At 54.4% G+C, this 22,905-nt stretch overlaps 1 protein-coding gene across 3 annotated transcripts in view; it reads left to right on the forward strand.

Annotated features, from left to right (window-relative positions):
• The first annotated feature begins 3,635 nt into the window (after positions 1-3,635).
• Positions 3,636-22,905, forward strand: part of TEAD4 (TEA domain transcription factor 4) — a 65,228-nt gene continuing 45,958 nt past the window's right edge. Inside the window, exons 1-2 of one of the 3 annotated variants that reach the window (XM_089920144.1) lie at positions 3,636-3,818; positions 4,284-4,398. The gene's annotated coding sequence lies outside the window, so the exon portion shown is untranslated. Of the gene's footprint in view, positions 3,819-4,021; positions 4,399-4,777; positions 4,849-22,905 lie in introns of those variants that run through there. The other 2 variants (XM_030761836.2, XM_089920146.1) reach the window with 2 other exon arrangements.

Genomic DNA, 22,905 nt, shown 5'->3' on the forward strand with positions numbered 1-22,905 from the left:
CTAGAGCCCGTGAGCCACAACTACTGAGCCCGCGAGCCACAACTACTGAGCCCGCGTGCCACAACTACTGAGCCCGCGTGCCACAACTACTGAAGCCTGGACGCCTAGAGCCCATGCTCCGCAACAAGAGAAGCCACCGCAATGAGAAGCCTACGCACCGTAACGAATAGTAGCCCCCTCTCACAGCAACTAGAGAAAGCCTGTGCGCAGCAACAAAGACCCAACGCAGCCAAAAATAAATTTAATTAATTTTTTAAAATTAATTTTTAAAAAATGAGAAAGAAGGCCCCTTAATCTTCAACCTGTCAGAGATACTCACTGTAAGATTCTTTTCCATTTATTTTTCAAAAGCAGGACACAGCACTGTAAATCAGCTCTACTCTAATATAAAATAAAAATTAAAAAACAAAACAAAACAGGATTGGGACTTCCCTGGCGGTTCCATGGTTAGAACTCCGTGCTTCCACTGCAGGGGGCATGGGTTCGGTCCCCGGTGGGGGAACTAAGATCCCACATGCCGCACGGTGTGGCCTAAATAAATAAATAAAACAGGATCATCCTGTATACACTTTATTTTTATTTATTTATTTATTTTTGCGGTACGCGGGCCCTCTCACTGCTGTGGCCTCTCCCGTTGTGGAGCACAGGCTCCGGATGCGCAGGCTCAGCGGCCATGGCTCACGGGCCCAGCCCCTCCATGGCATGTGGGATCTTCCCAGACCGGGGCACGAACCCGCGTCCCCTGCATCGGCAGGCGGACTCTCAACCACTGCGCCACCGGGGAAGCCCTACACTGTTTTTAAAATGTGCTTTTCCACTTATTATATCATGCACACTTGTCTGGTTTATTTTTTAAAATCTTATTAATCACTCTAAAGAATTCTATCACGTGGATGTGGCTGAATTTGTTTAATAGGGTATCATATGGATAATTTAACTATGACGATGTGGGTTGAAAAAAATTTACTAAAGGAATGGAAATAATACCAAATGACACATGATAAAAGTAATTAATATGATTTTTGACTTTGATTTTGGAGAATAAACAACACAAATAGCTTCCACGCTTCAAACCCAGCTCTGACCACACCCGTGCCGTCTTCTTTCTGCACAACTTTGGTGAAGCTCGACCAGGATCCATTTGTGGGTCCAGGTAAAGTGGCTGGGATCACGAGGAAGTGAGGTGAGGTGAGGTGTGGATTTTATGGTGTAATTTGAGGGGAGCCATGTGCATCTCTCTAGCTCTATCCGGACATGAAATATTTCCACCAAGAGATTCATTCCTGAAGGCCAACAAATGAGTCATGTCTCTTAAGAAATGTAAATATCCCTGAAAGGGCAGGCACGTGTGTAAAATCACTGTCTTTCACCTTCGGGACTTCTAAGAAGTTTCCTTTATCCAGAGTGACCTCAACAGCTTGGGAACGGGAGATACCTAAAGGCACAGAGCTCTCTAGAAGCCTGTGGGAGGCTGAGGTTCTGATCCTTTATGGTCTTGGATAGTTAGGGTCTGGAGGGAATAAGCCGGTCTGATCTCCAAATACCCTCTCAGCAGTGTGTGCTGAGCGGGCCGCCCGAAGGCTGCTTTCCTGTCTCCAAGGGACTCCGTCCTACCTTCCTCCCACCCCTCTGAGCCCAGCTGGACTGACCCTCGAATCCAACATAGTCCTGTCTTTCTTTGAGTTCTTATCTTTGCTAATGGTGCCACCAATCGTTCAGCTGTCAAAGTTCTGTGATTTTTGTCTCCTCTCTCACCTCACAGCCAACTTAGTCACCATTTCTGTTGACTTTGCTTCTGGACTATTTCCTGGACCCCTTCCCTCATCCTCAGCCTCAGGACCACTACCCTGACTCTCCAATCCAGCCCTAACACCCGCAGTCCAGTCCAGGGGGGTCCTTCTGATGGAGGTGCCGATTTTGTCACACTTGTGTCCCAAGGGCCCTTTGGATGCCCCCTCTTCAGCACGGGATACAGTGATCTTCACAACTGGCACTGCTGCTGTAATCCGTCCTCCCCGCCTCCTGTTCTCCAGCCACACCAGCTTACTAGACTTTTCCTAAACTCCCCTAGTGTACAGGCTACCAGCCTTAGTGAGTCTTCCAGACTCAATTCAGCGAACTCGCAGCATTCATCCTTCAAGAGCTAGAGCACGTCGCCTCTGCAACCTGGATTTCACTGTGTGCATTTCCTCGGGTTCCCCTGTGGTGCTCAAAGCTCACGGACACAACAAATGGTTGTTACACTAAGTAGCCAGTGCTTACCGTTTGTGTGTCATTCGGTGCCTGCACAGTGTCCTGCACTGCAGACTTTGCATGTGGAGGAGGTGTGGCCAAGCCCTGACGAGACCCAGCATTTAACAAGCAGACCAGAATTTATATCCACATGAGACCTGCTTCCTTCAAAGTCTTCGCCTTAAGAGACTGGATACTTTGTCCAGTGATGCTGTGATCACTCAGAACACCTTTGGAACACCTCTCTTGGAAACAACTTCAGCATTTATAGCACTTCAAGATCCTCTGTGGTAGTAGGTTTCTGTTTTGTTTTGGTTTTTTTTTTTTGGTTTTAACTTAACATTTATTACGCATTTATCTATCCCAGGCACCAAGCTGGAGCTGGGTGAAAGATAAGATAAATTGGACATTTACTGTGTCTCCAAGGAAGTTTCTGTTTGGTAAGGGAGATAAGATCTGGACCCCAGGACAATACAGGGTTAAATGATAAGGCTGAGGTTGGATCTGATTTTTGGAAAAGGGCAGAAGTCCTTTGGTTTCAACTTCCCAACAAGGTGGATGACAGAGGTATGTGGTTACACCCTGCATTAAGCCAGTGTGTTCTGAAGACTTCCAAACAAGCCCAGTGATACAGCCCAAATGCGATACAGTGATCTCCACAACTGGCACCGCTGTTGTAATCCATCACGAGACTAAACCCACCTGGCGTGTTTAAGACCCGGACTCCCCACTCTCTGGCGATGCTCCTCCACAGACCGAGTTTTCCCAGCTAAATGGAAAGCTCTGAGAGGACAGGTGCTGAGGTCTTCTCCTTCACTATTTTCACAGTGTCTGGTGGGCGCATAACAGATGTGGGATAAGGGTTAGACGCGTCTCCTGCCGCGCCACACGCCCATCACTTCGGGCATCCTCTCCCCACGTGCGCCGCTCTCCGCGGTGACAGCGTCGCAGGTCCGCGCGGGACGGAAGGGAACGGCTGACAGGAACGTGCGGGGAGGACACGCGTGTGTGCGCGGAGCTCCTGCGTCCTGGGCCCGGGAGCGGGGTCCCCGGTGGGCACTGCGGGGAAGGGAGCAGCTGCCCGCGCGCCGGACGTCCGCCCTCGCCCGTCCTTTTGGGGCCGGCGCATAGGGAGAGGCGTGCTGGCGGCCGGGCGCGAGGCCAGAGGCCGGCCCGCGGGTCAGGGGGAAGGGTTCCGGCCTCGGCCGAGAGCGGGGGGCTGGCCAGGACCGGCGGGAAGCCGGGCCAGGGGAGGAGGAAGAGAGTCTGGGCCGAGATCAAAGGGGAAGCACGTGTGCGGGGCGGCGGCCGAAGCCGGAGCAGGACGCCGAGGTCGCAGCCTACAGTCCCCGCGGCCGCCCCCCGCCGGCGCCGCCCGCCCCGCGCCCGCGGCCCCTCCCCGCGTCCCAGTCTCCTCCCCGAGGGCTCGGGGCCGGGCCGCCACTCCCTCCAGCTCCCGCCCTCGGCCGCGCGCATCTCATTCCAGCCCTCATTCCTCACATTCCAGGCTTCCTCCTTTCAAACCCCAGGCCGGGGGCGGGGAGGGCCCGCAGCTCCCGGCTCCGCCGTGCGGCCGCGTCCCCCAGGTGAGTGGCCCCGCCGCCGCGCCCCTCTGCCGCTCCCTTGGCGCTCTCTTCTTCCGGCCTTGGACCTGCGCTCCGGGCCCGCCTTGCCCCCCCCTCCGACTTCCCTCCCTTCCGCCCTCCTGCGCGCGCTCGGTTCCCCCGGCTCCCTTCCTCTCCCGTTGACTCACCCCGCCAGGAATAGGGATCGCCCGTGCTTTCCCGTCAGTCCCCTTCTGGGAAAACTCCTCCCTCCGCGAGCCCCGCTCCGCCCGGCTCCGCGCACCGGCCACCGCGCGCCGGACCCCGCGCACCGACTACCGTGCACCGGGCACCGCGCACCGAGTACCGCGCGCCGGCGCGGCGACCTGGGCTCGGGGCGGCGCGGGGTCGGCTCTGTCCCGCGACCCGCCTTCCTCCCCGCCCAGCCGATCGGCCCCGGGTCCGGAGCCCGGGTCTCCGGTCGCTGACCCCCCGTCGTCCCTGCAGCGCCCTCGCCGGCCTCCCGGGACCTCAGCGGAGCCGCGGCTGGAAGAGCGGCGCCGGGGCGGACTCCGCAGGACTGGCCCCGCGCGCCCGCCCACCTCCCCGCACCCTGGGACCGGTAAGGCGGCGGCGCGGGAGGAGCTCTCACCCGGGACCGGACTGGGTGGCGAGTCGGGCACGTGGAGGCGCGCGGACCGCAGGGCCGTGGTGGGCGAGAGGGCCGGGGGGCGGGGAAGGGGAGCGCGCGGAGCCGAAAGGACCGGAGGCGGAGCCGAGGACGCCGGCGGCAGAGAGACCCGGCACCCGCGCCTCTTTTCTGCTGGGCGCCTCTCGGGCTCGGAAGGAGAGCCCTGGAGGTGGGTGCCTCGGCGGTTTGCAGTGCCGAGGCTTTGCGAGAGCGGAGGGGACCTCGGCAAAAGGTCCCCGCGCCCCAGCGCTTGAGGAGCCTGGTGCGTTCTACGCTGGGGACCAGCGAGTCTGGGGAGCAGAGCTCCCCGGCGGGTGGGCCGACCCGGGACTCGCGCCTCCGTGTACTCGTGTGTCAGGGGGTTCGGGCCAGACCCGGAGGGTAAGTGATGAGTTCATGTGGCGTCTGGCTGTCCTGCCTCCTTAGCTTCGAGTGTATGTGAGGGTGACACCGGCTCACAGATGACTCACCTGGCTTCCAGGAGGCGGATTTGTTTGTGTTGAACGGGAGCGCGTTTCCACTCGAGAAGAGTGCTGTTTGTCTGAGAGCTGAGTGTCTCTGAGGACTTGCGAGATGCCACGTCTCTCAGCGTGCGTTTTCCCCGCGAGGATGCTGTTCCTGGGCGGGACTGTCCTTGCGCCCTGCCGAAGCGGGGGCGGGAGACAGTGTCCCTGGTGGTGTGTGTACGGGAGTAGTTGGCTGTGGGAGTGTGTGGCCCCCAGGCTCCACTCGCCCTGGACCCGCGGAGCTGGAAGGAAGCTGTCCACACCTGCCTCTTCCAGGCAGCTGTCTTCCTAGGGAGGTCGGTTTTGTTCTGCCTGGGCAGAACGTTAAGGGAAGTTGAGATTCTTGCCTTTCGTGACGGTGGTGAGATTTGGGGATGTTTGTGGGGTTGGACCCCCCCCCCAGAAAGAGACCATTTCGAATCTTGAGATTTGTGTAAACAGTGCTTTTACTTTACTTATTTATTTTTAACTTTTAAAAAATGTTATGCAGTTTTTAGAGGTAACTTTCCATTTCCAATTACAACAAAATACGGGCTATGTTCCCTGTGTTGTACAACCCATCCTTGTAGCCTGTGGTACACTCAACAGTTTGTACCTCCCCTCCCCCGCCCCTAAATTGCCCCGCCCCCTCTCCACCGGAACCACCAGTTTGCTCATATCTATATCTGTGAGTCCTCTTCTTTTTTGTTATATTCACTAGTCTGTTGTTTAAATTCCACATGTAAGTGATATCACACAGTATTTGTCTAGACAGTGCTTTTAAATTTGGCCCCAAGAACAAGGAGGAATCGAACTACTTTCTCCTGGTCCAGTTCTCCTTAGAGCTGCCCGGGCAGTCAAAAGGAAGAATGCTCCTCCTTGGAGACTTGCTAGACCAGGAGGCACTGTCCTGAGCATTGCAAAGATGCTTTCGTGCCAGCCTGGGAGGGAAGGCTGCCTCTGATTTGCCGGTTGACCTGTGAGGAGAACCTTGTGGGGTATCTCTGTTTCCCCATCTCTTCCTTTCTGCTTTGCTTTCTGTTTTCTCTCCATTGGGGTTTCACCACGTGAAACATTTTAGAGGAGGGAGCTGGGTAGGGCGAGAGCCACAATGCCCAGGAGATTGGCCGCAGTGTGAGATTGACAGCGCGTGGTGGGGATGGGCGGGGGGAACGCAGGCCGACCCCTTATCATCGAGTTCTTTCTTCATCCTCACAGCCAGATGCTGTGGGCATAATGTTTATGGCTTCTTGAAAGGAAGGGACCAGACACTGCCAGGGGGTGGGGACTCGCCGCCCCTCCTCCACGCACCTTGAGGACACAGGTGTGCTGCTGGGGGCCACCTCCCCCCTCACCGGCTCAGGCCAGGTGTGGGTGGGGCTTCGAGGGCGTCTGGTCTAAAGATGGAGTAGAGCGGGTTCAGGTTTGGGGTCACACGTACCAGGGTATAAATCCTGACATTTACTCGCTACCTTTAAGGCTTCAGGCTTGGTTTCCTGATGAGTAATATGGGAAGAGTTCATTAGTATCTATCGGAAAAGTTGGTGGTGAAAATTCAGTGTTTGCAGAGCACCTCGCACCGTGCCTGGCACAGCCAGAGGCGCAGCAGCCAGTGTTTCCTAAGCCTGTTTCAGCCTAGAACCCCTTTTTTCCTGGGAACTTCTCTGAACACCCTTTGCTAAACCCTGCCCTGCCATTCATGTTTATTTAGCCAAGTGGCTTGAGCGTTTGCTGTACGCCAGGCCCTACAGGCTTCTTCCCTCAGACTTAGGGACCAGGGTCGCTAGTGGCCCAGGTGGAGGTGGGAGCCCGGCTTTGTCACCGCAGAGCACAGGGTCTCCAACTCCTATGTTCTAATTACCGTTTTGCCTTGACCCCAGGGTGAACTCGCTGAACATTAGTGAACTCTAATGTCAGCACCTAACCCGCTCATTTTATTTTTATTTATTTATTTATTTATTGCGGTACGCGGGCCTCTCACTGTTGTGGCCTCTCCCGTTGTGGAGCACAGGCTCCGGACGCGCAGGCTCAGCGGCCATGGCTCACGGGCCCAGCCACTCCGCGGCATGTGGGATCCTCCCAGACCGGGGCACGAACCCGTGTCCCCTGCATCGGCAGGTGGACTCCCAACCACTGCGCCACCAGGGAAGCCCACTCGCTCATTTTAGAGGTGAGGAGCAGCCACTACAGAGAACAGTATGGAGCTTCCTTAAAAAACTAAAAATATATGGTCCAGCAATCCCATTCCTGGCATATATCCAGAGAAAACTGTAATTCGAAATGATACATGTACCCCAGTGCTCATAGCAGCACTATTTACCGTAGCCAAGACATGGAAGCAACGTAAATGTCCATTGACAGATGAATGTATAAAGAAGATGTGGTGCATATATACAGTGGAATACTGCTCAGCCATGAAAAAGAACGAAATAATGCCATTTGCAGCAACATGGATGGACCTAGAGATTATCATGCTAGGTGAAGTAAGTCAGACAGAGAAAGACAAATACCATATGATATCACTTATATGTGGAATCTAAAAAATGGTACAAAAGAACTTATTTACAAAACAGGAATAGACTCACAGACATAGAAAACAAACTTACACTTACCAAAGGGGAAAGGGGTGGGGGAGGGATAAATTAGGAGTTTGGGATTAGCAGATATACACTGCTATATGTAAAATAGATAAACAACAGGACCTACTGTAGAGCACAGGGAACTATATTCAGTGTCTTGGAGTAACCTATAATGGAAAAGAATCTAAAAAAGAATATATATACATACACACACAAAATAACTGAATCACTTTGCTGTACACCTGAAACTAATACAACGTTGTAAGTCAACTATATTTCAATAAAAATTTAAAAAATAATAAAAATAAAGATGGGAAACTGAAGCCCTAGTGGGACAGTAGCTTGCTTAAGGTCACACAGCTGGTGAGTGGCACAGCTGGGACTGGAGTCCACCCTGGTCCATTCTGGTCCACTCTGTCTCCTGCGCCGTCTCCTGCTCTGTGGGTCCCAATGCCCAGACTCCTGGCCACCTTCGTCTAACAGGCGTGGAGGCTGGCGCACTGTGCCTCCTGCCTTCCTTTGCCCGCTGTGACCCTTTGCTGGCAGGAGTTGGGACCACAGCTCCCTTTAAGGCTCTGAAACTGTAGCTGAACAGCTGCTGTCTGGGGGGGCCCCCCCTTCCCCCTAGGGTGTGGCCAGTTCAGGGGCCCAGGTGGAGGTGGGGCAGGGCTGTGTAGCCAGGCATAGTCTCCAGCTCCTAGGCTCTCATTCCAGCTTTGCCTTGACGGCTTCTGAAGTGACAGTTCTTCGCACGCTTTTGGTTTTTCCATGTAGATATTAGGGATATGGGCTTGGAGCCCTCAGCTGTAGCGACTGGCCCTTTGGGAGCATTTCCACCAGAATCCCAGCCCCCAAGGGCCTTGCCCAACATCCTCCGGCCTTCAATACATCAGGAGGATGGGCCCGGCTCCCTGCAGTGCAGACTGCGGAGGGTGGGCGGGCCCCCATGGGTGGGGACTCGGCTTCCTTTGACCCAAACTTCACTCGAACAATAGACTTCAGAGGAGTCACCAGGGGCAGGAAATGGGAGCTGTGCGGAGGCTGGGTGACCCTCGTGGGGGAGGGGATGCATATCCGGCCTGAAGGAAAGGCAGGGTGTTGGGGGCAGTGCGAAGGGCACTGGGGAGGGGCCGGTGACACACAGGGTGGGCCTCTCCTCTGCAGGGGCTCTGTTGACTCAGAGAAGCCTGAGCTGCTGAAGCCCATCCTCTGGCTGAGCCCTCTGCTTTGCCTTCTCAGCCGAGGTGTCCCAGTGTCTGCTTGCCTGGCCCACCCCTGCAAGAACTGCGCCGCGTTCCCTCAAGCCCCCGAGATGTTTGCGTGCATTGTCCCGTGAACCCCCCAGGATAAAATTTGGTCGTGTTCCTCCCCGGCTGATGGCCATCTTGGCGTTGAGCGTTGAGTAATAGTTGACTGGGCCGTGGGCAGAGCTCCAGGTGGGGAAGCAGCCAGCCTGGGTCAGCTGGACAACAGAAAGGGATTTTTCTGAGCTACAGTCAGAACAGGAGGACAACGCGGACAGGCTGGGGGGGCAGGTGGCGGAATGCTCTCCGAGGTGAAGCGCCCTTACCACGCCCTCATCTTTGTCAGAGTAGAGCAGACCTGTGAGAGGGGCGAAGGCCAACCTTGGACGAGGTGCGTTGGACCACACTTGAGTCGCGTTTCCTGAGCTCAGGTGGCCAGATTCTCACAGATCGCGTTTTGGGGACCTGAGAGAAGCTTTTGGGGTCTGGGAGGAGGTGAGGACGGCAGGATAACAAATGCTGTCCTGGTTCATCTCTTCAAGGGGGCAAGACCGGGGTCCTGAAATGGCCGGCTGGTAAGCTTCTTATCCATCCCTGGCCAAATTCCAGGTCAGATATTTGAACATACAGTCTGTGGGGACGTCAGAAATGAAGTTGAGGTAACTAGTGGCCAACATGGGTTCACTCTACCAAGTCGTCGGAAAATAACCTAATTTGGGCTCAAGAGAACTGAGTGTGTTCTGGCTGATGGCAGCAGTAAGATGCATTTGTAACCGGTTGAAAGACCACCCTGGGTACTGAGCTCATGTCGCCCTGGGGCGAGGTCTCTAGTGATATATGTCACATCTTTTTTGGCTTTGTCCTCTATCAGTTCTGTGCACGTTTAGGATAACAAGCCTATCGGATGACAGAACCAGGATTCAAAATCATTTCAGTTGACCAGAATGCGGAGATTAAGCAGAGCCCTGAAATTAAAATAAATTTTCAGTTAAGATTAATACATGCTCATTATAGAACACCAGGAAAATAAAGAAATATATAAAGGAGAAAATAAAATGGTACATAGTGCTACAACTCAGGGATGAGTACCGTTAATATTTTGGTATATGTCCCTCCAAACTTGTGTTCATGCAAGTCTATATATTTTAACATAATTGCAATTATACTCGATTCTTTTTTTTTAACTACTCTATACTATTGAGTGAGTATATGAATTATTGAAAACTGTAATTTTAAGGATCTGAATAATATTACATCATATGACAATACCTGATTTAACTGTGCTATACTGGACTTTTAAAAGAATTGTTTTCAATTTTTAGCCATTCAAAATGACTTGACATCTAGCGATATTAAACATGTCTTCATAACTCAAGATGAAACCTAAAAAGTTTACGTGTAAAATCCTGCATTTAAGTTCAGAATATCGATTATATAGAATAGGAACTTACTGTCCATTCTTGTGGGGAAAAAAAAAAAACTTGGGGTTTTTGGTTGAAGGAAGGGGAAGGGAAATGAGCATTTATTAAGTGCCCACTGGGTGCCAGGTGTTATTCTAAACATCTCTCTCGACATCTCTCTTTTAATCTTCACAGCAGCCCTGCGAGATGGGGTTTGTTATTATTTTTTGAAACTCTCCTTTACAGAGGAGGAAGAAGCTACACGGAGATTAATGCGGGGTTTAAGTTTGTACCCGGGTCCATCACGCGCTTCCCTTTGGGCCCTGTGGTGTGCGGAGCCTGCGTCAGAAAGGCTTGAGTCCAGTGCAGTGCTCCGGCCACACTGGGAGCCTCCTCTGGTTTTGGGTGGACACACCGGACCTAGGAAGCACTGAGCTTCGAGCATCTCAGCCGAGTTTGGAGCGGGGGTGGGTGCTGGCGTTTCTCTCCCAGGAGGCAGCCCTCCTTGCAGGAACAGCAGATCCATCCGTGATTTCAGGAGGCAGGACCAGGTGGAACTACACAGAATTTCTGTTTCTGTGCAGAACTGGTTAGGGATGCTTCGCCGGACGTCTCTGCGCTGGATGGGAGGTGGGATCAGATGACCTCTGGGGCCTCTGCCTCCCCTTTATGGTCCTGGCCTCAGTTTCTCCACATGTGGCAGGTGGGGACCCCACTAGGCGAGGAGGGAGGTGTTTTCCCACTTTGGCCCTCGGGGAGATCCATCCTGCCGGAGCAGAGGTTGAGAGATGTGGGGGAAGGAGCAGTGTCCCAGCGGGTGGAGGATGCAGCACGGGGAGGTGTGGGCGGCATTGCCTGGCCCGCGTCACCCTTGTGCAAGCTGGGTGGACGGGCGTCAGGGTCAGGGGAAGATGCCCCGGCGTCGGGTAGCGGCTGCGAGCACAGGCTCTGGAGCCCGTGCTGTCCGCTGGGAATGTGAAATTGTACGTGAGCTGGGAGCCACATTTAAGAGGTGAAAAGAAGCTAGTCAAATGAATTTTTTTTAACTTTTTATCTTACATTGGAGTAGAGTTGATTAACAATGTTGTGCTAGTTTCAGGTGTACAGCACAGTGATTCAGTTATACATTTTCCCATTAGGTTGTTACATAATAGTGAGCAGAGTTCCCTGTGCTGTACAGTAGGTCCTTGTTGGTTATCCATTTTAAATATAGCCGTGTGTACGTGTCAATCCCAAACTCCCTAACTGTCCCTTCCCCCACCCTTCCCTAGTGAAATGAATTTTAATAATATTTTCTATTAAACTACAGTGTCTAAAATATTATCGGTTAACGTGTAATCAGTAGTAAAACAATATGAATGAGATAGTTTACATTGTTTTTCATAAAAAGGGTTGGGATCCAGCCCGTGTTTTACATTCAACGGCACGTCTCTGTTGCACCGGCCACGCTTCAAGTGTCCACTAGCCGTGGCCAGTGTTTGGACAGTATAGCTTCACAGCCAGCCTGCCTGCCTGGGTTTGAAGCCCCTACCTGCTGCTCTTCAGCTATGTGGCCTTGGGCAAGTTTCCAGACTGCAGTGTGTCTTATTTCCCCCCCACCCCCTTTTTTTTTTTTTTTGGCAGAGCCACGTGGTTTGTGGGATCTTAGTTCCCGACCAGGGATCCAACCCATGTCCCCTGCAGTGGAAGCGTGGAGTCCTAACCACTGGACCGCCAGGGAAGTCCCTTATTTTCCCCGCTTATTAATGGGGGCAATACTAATAACAGTGCCACCCCCATACGGTTGATGTGAAGGTTAAATTAGGCAATATCTGTAAAGTGCTTGGTTTCTTTGCCGGGCACATATTAAACACTGTATAAGTGTTTATCAGGTAAATGACCTATAACTGGTTCTTAACCCCTGGAGAGGCAGTGCTGTGCTTGGGAAAGCCCAGCCACAGAGGGGCCCCGTGGTCCCTGGGCGTCCCTACCGGTGCCCGTAGTTCTACAGAGTGAAATGGATTCAGATCAGATGGGCTGATCGGTTGTTGCTGCACAGAGGGCCACCTCCTGGGAGAGAAATGCCAGCCCCCGATGATGGGACAGGGTCCCGTCCCTCAACAGGTGTGTCCTGAGCCTCTGTCTCCTCGGGGCTCGGAGCTGTGCTTCGTGGCAAGGAGGAAGAAAAGCGTCCTGGAAAATCGCGTGACCTCGTGTCGACTTGGAGGTTTGAGTGCTTCCGACACCCCCCGCGGAGCTCCGCCAGCCGCAGCAGCGCCAGCTCTCCTTGGCATCAGCCCCCTCCGCTTGCACCTGCCCTCAGTGGTCACAGAGCACCCACGGTGTGCCCGGCCTGTGCCAGGTGCAGCGGGGGGCGTGTGGCAGGTGCTTAAGGAGCGTGCGATCCAGCAGGGGAGACGGACTGAGTAACGAACGCTGAGAGCCTGCGGGGTGCTTGAAGGGCCAACGAGAAGCACAGACAAGGGACTTTCCTGGCGGTCCAGGGGTTAGGGCTCCGCACTTCCACTGCGGGGGGCACGGGATCTATCCCTGATTGGGGAACTAAGATCCTGCGTGCTACATGGTGCGGCCAAGAAAGAAAGAAGGAAGGAAGGAAGGAAAGAAGCAGCAGCACAGGCAAGTGCAGAGGGGATGCCTGGTAAAGAGGATTCATCCTGAAGGGGCTGGGAGCAGTCAGGGAAGGCTTCGTGGAAGAGGAGCCACTTGCGCTGGCTTTGAAGGATGGGTAGGTTTTTGACAGCTGAGTGTGTACATGTGTAAGAGGGACAGAGAGAAGGAGAGAGGGAGGAAGGAAGAGGGCAGGAGAAATATCTGTGAGAAGACAGAAAAAGTAGTGATTTCAGGGCTGTGGGCATGAAATGACTAGAGGAGGGACTTTATGAACACGGTCCATTTTCCGGGTACTCTGGGTAGAATAAGGAGGACTTGGTTTTTAATTTACGTGCAGCCGAGTTTACTCCTTGTGATGTGTAGTCCTATGAGCTTTGACATATGCACGGAGTTGGGCGGTCGCCACCACGGTCAGGGTCCACAACCGACCATCTCCCCAGACGGCTCCTCAACGCTGCAGCCCCTTCGCCCCATGCCCACTCTGCCCTCCCCGATCTGTTCTCACTGCTGTGGTCTTGCCTTTTCTAGAACGTCAGGTGGAATCATACAGCGTGTAGCTTTGGGCTCTGCTGACTTCACTCAGCTGGATGCCCCCTTCGACCAGGTGGTGTGTGGGTCAGAAGTTAGTTCCCTTTCATTGCGGAGTCACAAGGACCCCGTCATAGGGAATTTTATGGCGGTCCGGTGGTTAGGACTCCGAGCTTCCACTTCATGGGGCACAGGTTCGATTCCTGGTCGGGGAGCTGAGATCCTGCATGCCATGTGATGTGGCCCAAAAAGAAAAAATACAAAATGAAGGACCCCGTTATATGGCGTCCCACACTGTGCTTGGCCGTTTGCTGGTTGAAGGACTTTGGTGTGGTTTCCAGACTTTGATGATTTTGTAAAGCTGCTGTCGTCACTGGTGTGCAGGTTTTTGTGCAAACACAGGTCTCCATTTCTCTTGGATAAATACCTAGGAGTGGGATTGCTGGGTCACGCGATACGTGTATGTTTTAAGCTTTAAGAGACTGCCGAGCTGTTCTCCCACGTGTACCGTTTGGCACTTCTCCCAGCAGAGCGTCAGAGTTCCATCACTCCGCGTCTTCAGCAGCACTGGTGTTGTCAGGTTTCTTTCTGTCCTGTTTGTGCCATCCGCGTAGGTGTGTAGTAGAATCTCCTTGAGGTTTTAATTTGCATTTTCTTGATGGCTACCATGTGGAACGTCCTTTCGGGTGCTTATTTGCCATTCATACAACTTCTTTGGTGAGATGTATGTCCAAATCCTTTGCCTATTTTTTTCGTTTGATTGTTTTGTTATGAGAGTTCTTTCATATTCTGGATACAAGTCCCCTGTCAGACGTGTGATTTACAAATTTGGGGGAAGTTCACTTAAGGAGAAAATCTCCAAAAGAAGATGCTAGGTGTGGGGTAAGAGTTTGGTGTCCTAAGCCTTGGCCTTTCTTCAGGGCAAAGGTGGGACCGGGTTGAGGTGGGACATGGGGGTCCCCTAGAGAAAGACCTACGGAAAAGATGAAGGGACCGGGTCTTCCGTGAGGTCCCACTCCTGGCGCAGTAGCTCCTTCAGAGCAGGAGGCGCCGGTGGTGTCTCGCCGGCCAGGCTGGCCAGGCCCCTCAGAACAGCAAATGCTTGTGCACAGCCTGGGTATGAGCCGCCTCCGCGGCCTTGTTTCCAAACTGGGTGAGCGTGCATTCTGGAATTGGAGGCGGGGACTCGGCCGGGTGGCCGGAGTAAGGGCTGGGTGAGGGTGTGGCTGGTGCAGAGCGGAATCAGTGGGGTGGGTTTCTGGGTCAGGGTGGGTCTTCCGCTGGTGTGACCTCAGCCTGGGATCTGAGGGCCCTGGGCCATTGGAATTTCTACCCCTGTGCAGGCAGGGTGGCTCTGAGATAGAAGGACATTCCTATGAAAATGACCCAGGGTGGGGTGGGCGCTGCTAACCTCCGCCCAGCCTGGCCCTCGCCTGTGTCCTGGGGGCCGGGGGCCGTGGTGTTGCCAGATGCAGGGGTCTTCATTCTCTCCTGGGCAGGCCTTTCCCAGAGAAGATTAGAGAGCGGGCAGAGCTGAGGATGGGGCTCGCGTGCTGCTCCCTGGGGCTCCCCCTGAGCCCTCGCCCCGCCGTGGCTCCCTGATGCCCTGGGCCCCGGAGGGCTCCTCCCTAGTGGGGGCCGGGGGGGGGTGCTGAGCTGCAGGGGCACCGGTGCGGGCACAGTCCCAGTCCTGGCACGTGGGCACGGTCCTGCACTCTGTGGGCGCAGCGGTGTAGGGGAGGCCCAGCTTGCTCAGGCCGTGCCTGGGGATTCGCCTTGTGAGGAGTTTCGAAGGCTCCGGGTCCTTGATCTCTTGTGAGATCTGGATTCCACAGGACAGGCCCGTCCAGAGGGAGCCCAGTGGGCTGGTGCAGCCCCTTGGCCTCCAGTACTTTTGTGACTTTTGCTTTATTTTAGAATCCTGGGAAGGGCCCAGAGGAGAAATAAATGCAAGGCTTACTCCTCCCATCTTTTTTTTTTTTTTTTCCAGCTTCCCCAAATGCATATTTATCTTTTGGCCGCCCTGTGCGGCTTGTGAGATCTTAGTTCCCCGACTAGGGATCGAACCTGGGCCCTTGGCAGTGAGAGCGCCAAGTCCTAACCACTGGACTGCCAGGGAACTGCCTACTTTATTATTATTTTTTAAATGTATTTTATTGGAGTAGAGTTGATTTACAATGTTGTGTTACTTTCTGCTGTACAGCAAAGGGATTCAGTTATACATATATACAGTCTTTTCCACTTTTTTTTTTTTAAGTCAGTAGCCTTTGTTGTTATTATTACTTTGAGCGGTTTTGGGTTTACATACAAGTTGAGCAGAAATTACATAGAATACCCTCCCTCCTCCCTGCTTTCTGCTTATGAACACCTTGCCCTGTGTGGCATATTTGTTACCTTGCTGGGCCAGGATTGATATGTTATTAACTAAAGTCCACAGTTTATATTAGGGTCCGCTGTGTGAGTGGTGTGTTCTGTGGGTTTGGACACATGTCTCGTCACATGTAATGGTGGCATTTCAGTCCCAGACGGAGTGGCTTCACTGCCCTGGAACTCCTGTGTCCCACCTGCTCATGCCTCCACTGATCTTCTGTTGTCCCCATGGTGTCACCTTCTCCAAATGCTGTGTGGTCTTTGTCGTACAGTCTGCAGCCTTTCCACGTGTGGCTTCAGATGGGCTTCACTTAGGGATATGCCTCTAAGTTTCCTCCAAGTTTTCCCCTGACTTGAGAGCTCATTTCTTTTTCATCGTGAATGATCTTCTCCTTTCCCCGCCTTTTCTCTTTGTAAGTGGGGACACCGAGGTCCAGAGAGGGAAAGTGTCCCCACGAATCATGGCAAGGCTGAACGTGGGACCTGATTTCTTCTCCTTGTGAGATCAGAGGGGCTTCTGTGGCCCCAGTGGGTGGGGCAGAGGTGGAGGGCCTTGGACAGGCACTTCCTGGATGCCTTAGGGCTAGGCCCACAGACACCCACAGCCCTGGCCAATGGGAGTGGGAGGATGGCTGATGGCTGGCCGGCCCGCAGAGCTGAGGGGGGTGGGGCGCTGGAGCCCCGCCCTTATTAACCCCCCCCACCCCCCCACCCCCCGCCGCCCCTCTGGGTTGGGTGTCTGAGGGATGGGCTGGGGGCCTGTATCTGCTCAGGAATCTTATCTCCCCCTACTTCTCTGAGGCGCTCTGCCCCTCCCTGTTGACCCGTCCCTCTGGCCTGCTTCCCTCTCCACCGATTTCCTCCTTTCTGTGCCCCTCACTCATCCTGCTGTTCACCTCCCCACTGTCCAGGGGAGGATGCTTCGCACTGTCCTTGTCCCCCTCCCTCATCCCTCCATCACCCCTCTGTCATCCCTCCATCATCCCGCAAGGAGCCGCCTCTGTGCCGGCCAGGATTGATCCTGATGCTCAAGATAGCCCCGTGAGGAGGAGGAGAGACCTTATCCCCTCTGCGGTGTATCTTCAAGGACACAGCCCCAGAGAGTGGAATGGCCCGGCCGGTGTGAGGCCCAGCCAGGCCTCTGGCGCCGGGCTGCACAGCGCCACCCTCCCGGCTGCCCCGGCTCCCTGTGGCTTTGGTTCCCACAGGCGCTCACACTGGGAAGGACTGTGGGTCCCCTCCTTTTGCCTTCTTCGCTTTCACCCCCTCCCCATCCTGTCCTGTCGAGAGGTATGATCAACGTCCCCACTGAAAGGGGAGGGAGGGACGCGCTGCTGCCCTCCAGGGCTTTGCCTGTTTCATCACACTGGTCCTCCATCATCGCTCCGCAAAGGGTGTCTGGTCCCAGTTTGAGGGATGAGGAAACAGGAGCTTCGGGAGGTGAATGCGTAGCTGCTCAGAGGCAGACGTTAACCCAGGTTCTGGGACTTCCCTGGCGGTCCAGTGGTTAAGACTCCGCGCTCCCAATGCAGGGGGCCTGGGTTCGACCCCTGGTCAGGGAAGTAGATCCCAAATGCCGCAACTAAAGATCCCGCGTGCCGCAACTACTGAGCCCACGTGCTGCAACGAAGACCCGGCGCAGCCAAATAAATAAATATTTAAACAAACAAACAACAAAACCCAGGTCCCGTGACCCTGAACTTCTTCACGATAGACCAGACAGCCTGACGCCCAGCTTTCCCAGAGCTGTGTGCCTTCGGAGAGGAAGGGGCACTGCCCGGCGCGAAGGACGGTGGGGCGTTTGGGCCTCATGACCTCAGGTTCTGGGTGGTTTCGTTATTTGGCCTCCAGCAAGCCCCGGCTGGCCTTCTGAGTCACACAGGGGCCAGCTTTCTCCAGCTGGCTGCCGGGCCCTGCCCAGCCCATCCGCTACCTGTGGGTTGTTTCTAACCTTCCCCTCCTTCCTTCCATCCCGGGGCTTTGCCTGCCTTCTCTCTCTGCATTTCTGGTTATACGTAGGCCACCTTCCTTTCTCTCCTGTATGCTGGGCTCCAGACTCCTGGAGTGACCCCCTGTCCCCTCTCCATCCATTTCTTTTTCCCTTCTATCTCCTGGTGACCCTTTTTAAAAAACTGTGGTAGAACATGCACAACATAAAATGTACCATTTTAACCGTTGTTAAGTGTACAGTTCAGTAGCATTAAGTACAGTGTTGTGTTACCATCACCATCGGTCTTCAGAACTTTTTCATCACCCCAAACAGAATCTCTGTCCCCATTACAAACGTCCCCCCACCCCACACCCCGCATAACCTGTCTTCTACTTCCTGTCTCTATGGATTTGCCTGTTTCAGGTGTTCCATAGAATATTCATCCTTTATGTGTCTGGCTCATGTCACTTAGCATAATGTCCCCAAGTTCATTCAGGTTGTAGCATGTGTCAGAATTTCATTGCTTTTTATTTTTATTTATTTTAATTTGTAATTTTTGTATCTTTTTGGCCGTGCCGCATGGCTTTTGGGATCTCAGTTCCCCGATCAGGGATTGAACCCGGGCCCACAGCAGTGAAAGCGCGGAGTCCTAACCACTGGACCGCCAGGGAACTCCCTTTTTTTTCCCCCCATTCCTTTTTTTTTTTTTTTTTTTTTTTTTGCGGTACACGGGCCTCTCACTGTTGTGGCCTCTCCCGTCGCTTTGCGGCATGTGGGATCTTCCCAGACCGGGGCATGAACCCGTGTCCCTTGCATCGGCAGGCGGACTCTCAACCACTGCGCCACCAGGGAAGCCCTCCCCCATTCCTTTTTAAAGCTGAATAATAGTTCACTGTATGGATAGATGACCTTTTGTTTATTCCTTAGTCTGTTGAAGGGCACTTGGGTTGTCTCCACCTTTTGGCTGCCTTGGGGCATGTCTTTCTCCATCAGGTGTGATTTTCCCAGGGTCTTGAGCTCAATGTCTATTGAAATCCTCCCCCTCCCCCCAAGATGTTTACCTGTAATGGTTTAACGTGTTACTCTCCCTGGTGCACTGGATTCTTGTCATTCCTGATTCCTATAAAGTCACTGAGAACGTGAATTAGCAGGTACTTAACCAGTGTTCTGAGGGCAGACACGGGTTAGGTTCCTGTGAGGCTCTGGTTGCAACATTTTTGTCATCCATTTAATTCGTAATCTTGCTTTATGTGTGTTTCTGTTCAGAGACACCTAATTTAATATAGATTGTTGGTTCATTAACATTGAACTCACGACCAACAGCACCATCACTCCCGCCTGGACAAGGCTTATCTAACGCGTGTATTTTCTCCATAAGGCACATCACGACCTCCTTGCACTTGGGGACACCAGGCAGCCCCCCAGCACTGCACTTGGGGGCCATTTTAAACAGTGAGATCAACAACAAAAAGACAAAAATGGGAAAAGCATGGCACTAAATAGACCGGGAAAAGGACGGACGCTTGTTTGGGGTCTGAGCTGAAACCGGAAGGCAGGGTGGGCTGGCTTGACCTCAGGTGGACCACGGGTGACAGCCGCTCAGCGCAGGGACGCGTCCGAGTGACCAGGAAGCACCGCCAGTGTCAGTTTGGGTTACGGATTCTAGTGAGTGAACGAATTTGCAAACACGGAATCTGTGACGGTTCTGTGGATAATAAGGGGTAGACTGTACTTGCATCGTGGCAGGGACCCCTGGACCCATAGACTGAAGTATGTTGAGGGCAGAACTGTGTCCTAGTGACCTCATACCCCGAGCCTGGCATATAGTAGGTAATTTCAGCTTTCCTGAGGCGTAACTGACATCTAGAACTATAAGATACTTCAAGGGTCTGGTGATTTGACGTGCGTATACACTGTGAAAGGGTCCCCTCCATCTAGTTAATTAGCACATCTCTCATCTCACATGTTTTTCTTTTGTGTGTGTGTGTGAGAGCATTCAGCAACTGTAGTCACCATGTGAGACATTAGACCTCAGACCCTTCCTTCCTTCTTTCTTTCTTTCTTTCTTTCTTTCTTTCTTTCTTTCTTTCTTTCTTTCTTTTCTTTCTTTCTTTCTTTCTCTTTCTTTCTTTCTTTCTCTCTCTCTCTCTCTCTCTCTCCCTCCCTCTCTCTCTCTCTCTCTCCCTCCTCCCTCCCTCCCAGCGTGGCACGTGGGATCTTAGTTCCTGACCAGGGATTGAACCTGTGCCCCCTGCAGCGGAAGCGTGGAGTCCCAACCACTGGACCGCCAGGGAAGTCCTCAGACCTTATTCTTAGAGCTGAACTTTTTTGTTCCCTTTTACGGACCTCTTCCATTTCCCTCCGCCCTCCGTAGATGTTTGTGGTTGGACTGGTGTCGGGAATTAAGTACAGAGGCCTGGCCTCAGCCGGAAAACAATGTGTGTGAACTCAGAGGCTGGAGGGAAGAGGGGGACGGGGCTGGAGGGAGGCTGGGCCCACTGTTCTGATCTCCCTTCCTGTTCTTGTCTAAGGAATGAGGTCCGGCCAGCGAAGGCTCAGAGATGACTGCCCCTGCCCTCCCCACCCTGGCACCCCAGAGGTCTCTGTCTGCTTCAGTGTGTGCAGTATTTTGTGGTCCTTGTAGAGCTGGATCCAATCTCCAGAGTCTGGTCCGGTGAGACTAGCCAGGGTAATGATGGGAGAGCCATTTTTGTCCCAGCTCTGAAGTCTGTTGGATGAGGAAAATCCACACAGTCCAGCGCAGTGCTCTGTGGGTTCTGTAACAGCTAAGCCAGATTGGGCAAAGCACCTGGGGTTCAGAAACTAGACCCCACCTGCCCTGATTCAAACCGGACCTCGTAGATGAGTCCTGCAGCCTGAAGAAGGATCCCCGTTCTGGGGTTGAGGCGGAAGGGGACCCACTCCCTTCCTCCCAGATTACTTAGTCTCCACGCCCCGCCCCCCCAACCATATCCCATATCCCACATCTTCATGTATCTGGAAGATTGGGACGGGTTCCTGGAAGGAAACCCCAAGTTTTCTTTTCTTTACAGCTTCTCAGTTATAGGGGTTGTTGGGATGAAGAAGGTGGTTCTTCCAAAGGCCTCCAGGAGAGGAGCCTCAGTGTTAAAAGCTGAGGCCTCTGTGGGCAGGACGTGAGAACCCCGTCCCGAGGGTCCTGTGTGGCTGGAATCTTTAGCCTGGATGCCCGAGTTCTTGATCTTGTAACTGGGCGAGAGCCTCAGGCCCCGTCCTCATTGTCTCTCCCTAACTTTCTGGATGACGCCAGGCAAGTCCCATAAACTTCCCTAGCTCCTTCCAATCTCCATCACTTCCAGTCTGGGGGCAGGGCCATGGGGAGGAGGTTATAACATGTGTTGACGCCCAACGAGTCAGAGATGTTGTGATAAAACGGAAACGAGTAGTAGATTTGTCCTTGACCGAGGAAAGGGGATCAGTGGAAGAATTGACTCCTTAATTAAGGATGCCGTGTGCTGCTGAGTCCCCGACTTGGAGCCAGGAGTGGTGGGGGACACGGATGTAGGAGAAAATCACGTCCTCAAGTAGCTCACAGCCAGCAGGGGAAACAGGTGGGCACAGGTGCCATCACTTTTCCAGGACCAGGTGTTGCCGCGTTCTGAGTGGCATGTTGGGGGCTCCAGGCGTTAGGGGGAGTTGGGGGGGCTGAGTGATCACTGATGGCTGTGGAGGGCTACTGAAAGGGGTGGGCTTTGAGAGCAGGAGACAAGTCTTGAGGACACCACAGTGGACCAGGCAGGGGACTAGATCTGAGGTCACTCTCTCACGGTGAGATATTGGTCCTCCTTGAGACTTGGGTTCTCCATTTATAACCTGGGGATCACAGTTCCCTTCCTGTCCTGAAGGTGTTTTTTTTTTTTTTTTGCCTCTCCCATTGGGGAGCACAGGCTCCGGACACGCAGGCTCAGCGGCCATGGCTCACGGGCCCAGCCGCTCCGCGGCATGTGGGATCTTCCCGGACCGGGGCACGAACCCGCGTCCCCTGCATCGGCAGGCGGACTCCCAACCACTGCGCCACCAGGGAAGCCCCTGAAGGTGTTTTTGAGAAGCTTATTATTCTCATTATTAGAAAGATCTTGATAAAAGCCAGGGTAAGTTCCCAATTCTTTGGAAAAGTCCTGAGTAACTGGCATCAGCGGTCCCTAGGATGGAGCTGAGTGTTGTGTGGCCTTGGGTGGGCTTTTAGGTGGGGTGGGGCAGAGCAGGAGGCCTCTGGGGCAAGCCCTGGAGCCAAGTCAGGGATTATTTTTGTTCCTCTGCTCGTGGCACCTGGCCCGGGCTCAGCGATGCCATCTGTCCCCTCCAGCCCCTCCTGGCAGGGCCCCCGAGGGTCGCTGGGGGACCAGGAGGAGGCGCAGAGGGACCCTTCACTGGGCTGCTGTTGGCTTACCCTACCCGCCATCCCTTCTAGCTGTGGGCAGAGGCCGCGTGCGTGGGAGCTTTGCCTGGGGAGGGAAGCACCTGCCAGGCCCGGCTGTGGGCAGGCGGGGGTGGCGGAGGGGGGATTGTGGACAGGCCAGGCGGGCAGGGTTGTGGGCTGGGAATGGCAGGCCACACGGAGCTGGGAGCAGCTCCATTTCGGTAATGGATCCCGTGGCCCAGGGCCTCGGGTGACCCTCTGCCCAGCTCTCCTCCGGGCCGACCCAGTGCGGGGGCCTCAGCAAACCTGCCTCCTGGGGCAGGGTCTGGGCCCAGCTTCCCCCTGCCCACGAAGCCCAGCTTGCAGCCCAGCCCACCTCCCAGCCCAGCCCAGCTCCCAGCCCAGCCCAGCCCAGCTCAGCTCAGCTCCCAGTTCAGCCCAGATCCCAGCTCAGCTCCCAGCCCAGCCCAGCTCCCAGCTCAGCTCCCAGCCCAGCCCAGCTCAGCCCAGCTCCCAGCTCAGCTCCCAGCCCAGCCCACCTCCCAGCCCAGCTCGCAGCCCAGCTCAGCTCCCAGCCCAGCTCCCAGCTCAGCCCAGCTCGCAGCCCAGCCCAGCTCCCAGCCCAGCCCAGCTCCCAGCTCAGCCCAGCTCCCAGCTCAGCTCCCAGCCCAGCCCAGCTCCCAGCTCAGCTCCCAGCCCAGCCCAGCTCAGCCCAGCTCCCAGCCCAGCCCACCTCCCAGCCCAGCTCGCAGCCCAGCTCAGCTCCCAGCCCAGCTCCCAGCTCAGCCCAGCTCGCAGCCCAGCCCAGCTCGCAGCCCAGCCCAGCTCCCAGCCCAGCCCAGCTCCCAGCTCAGCCCAGCTCCCAGCTCAGCTCCCAGCCCAGCTCAGCCCAG

This window comes from Delphinapterus leucas, chromosome 11 (genome assembly GCF_059928025.1).
Source record: "Delphinapterus leucas isolate spDelLeu-1000000601 "Yukka" chromosome 11, BTC_Dleu_Yukka2, whole genome shotgun sequence".
NCBI lineage: Eukaryota > Metazoa > Chordata > Mammalia > Artiodactyla > Monodontidae > Delphinapterus > Delphinapterus leucas.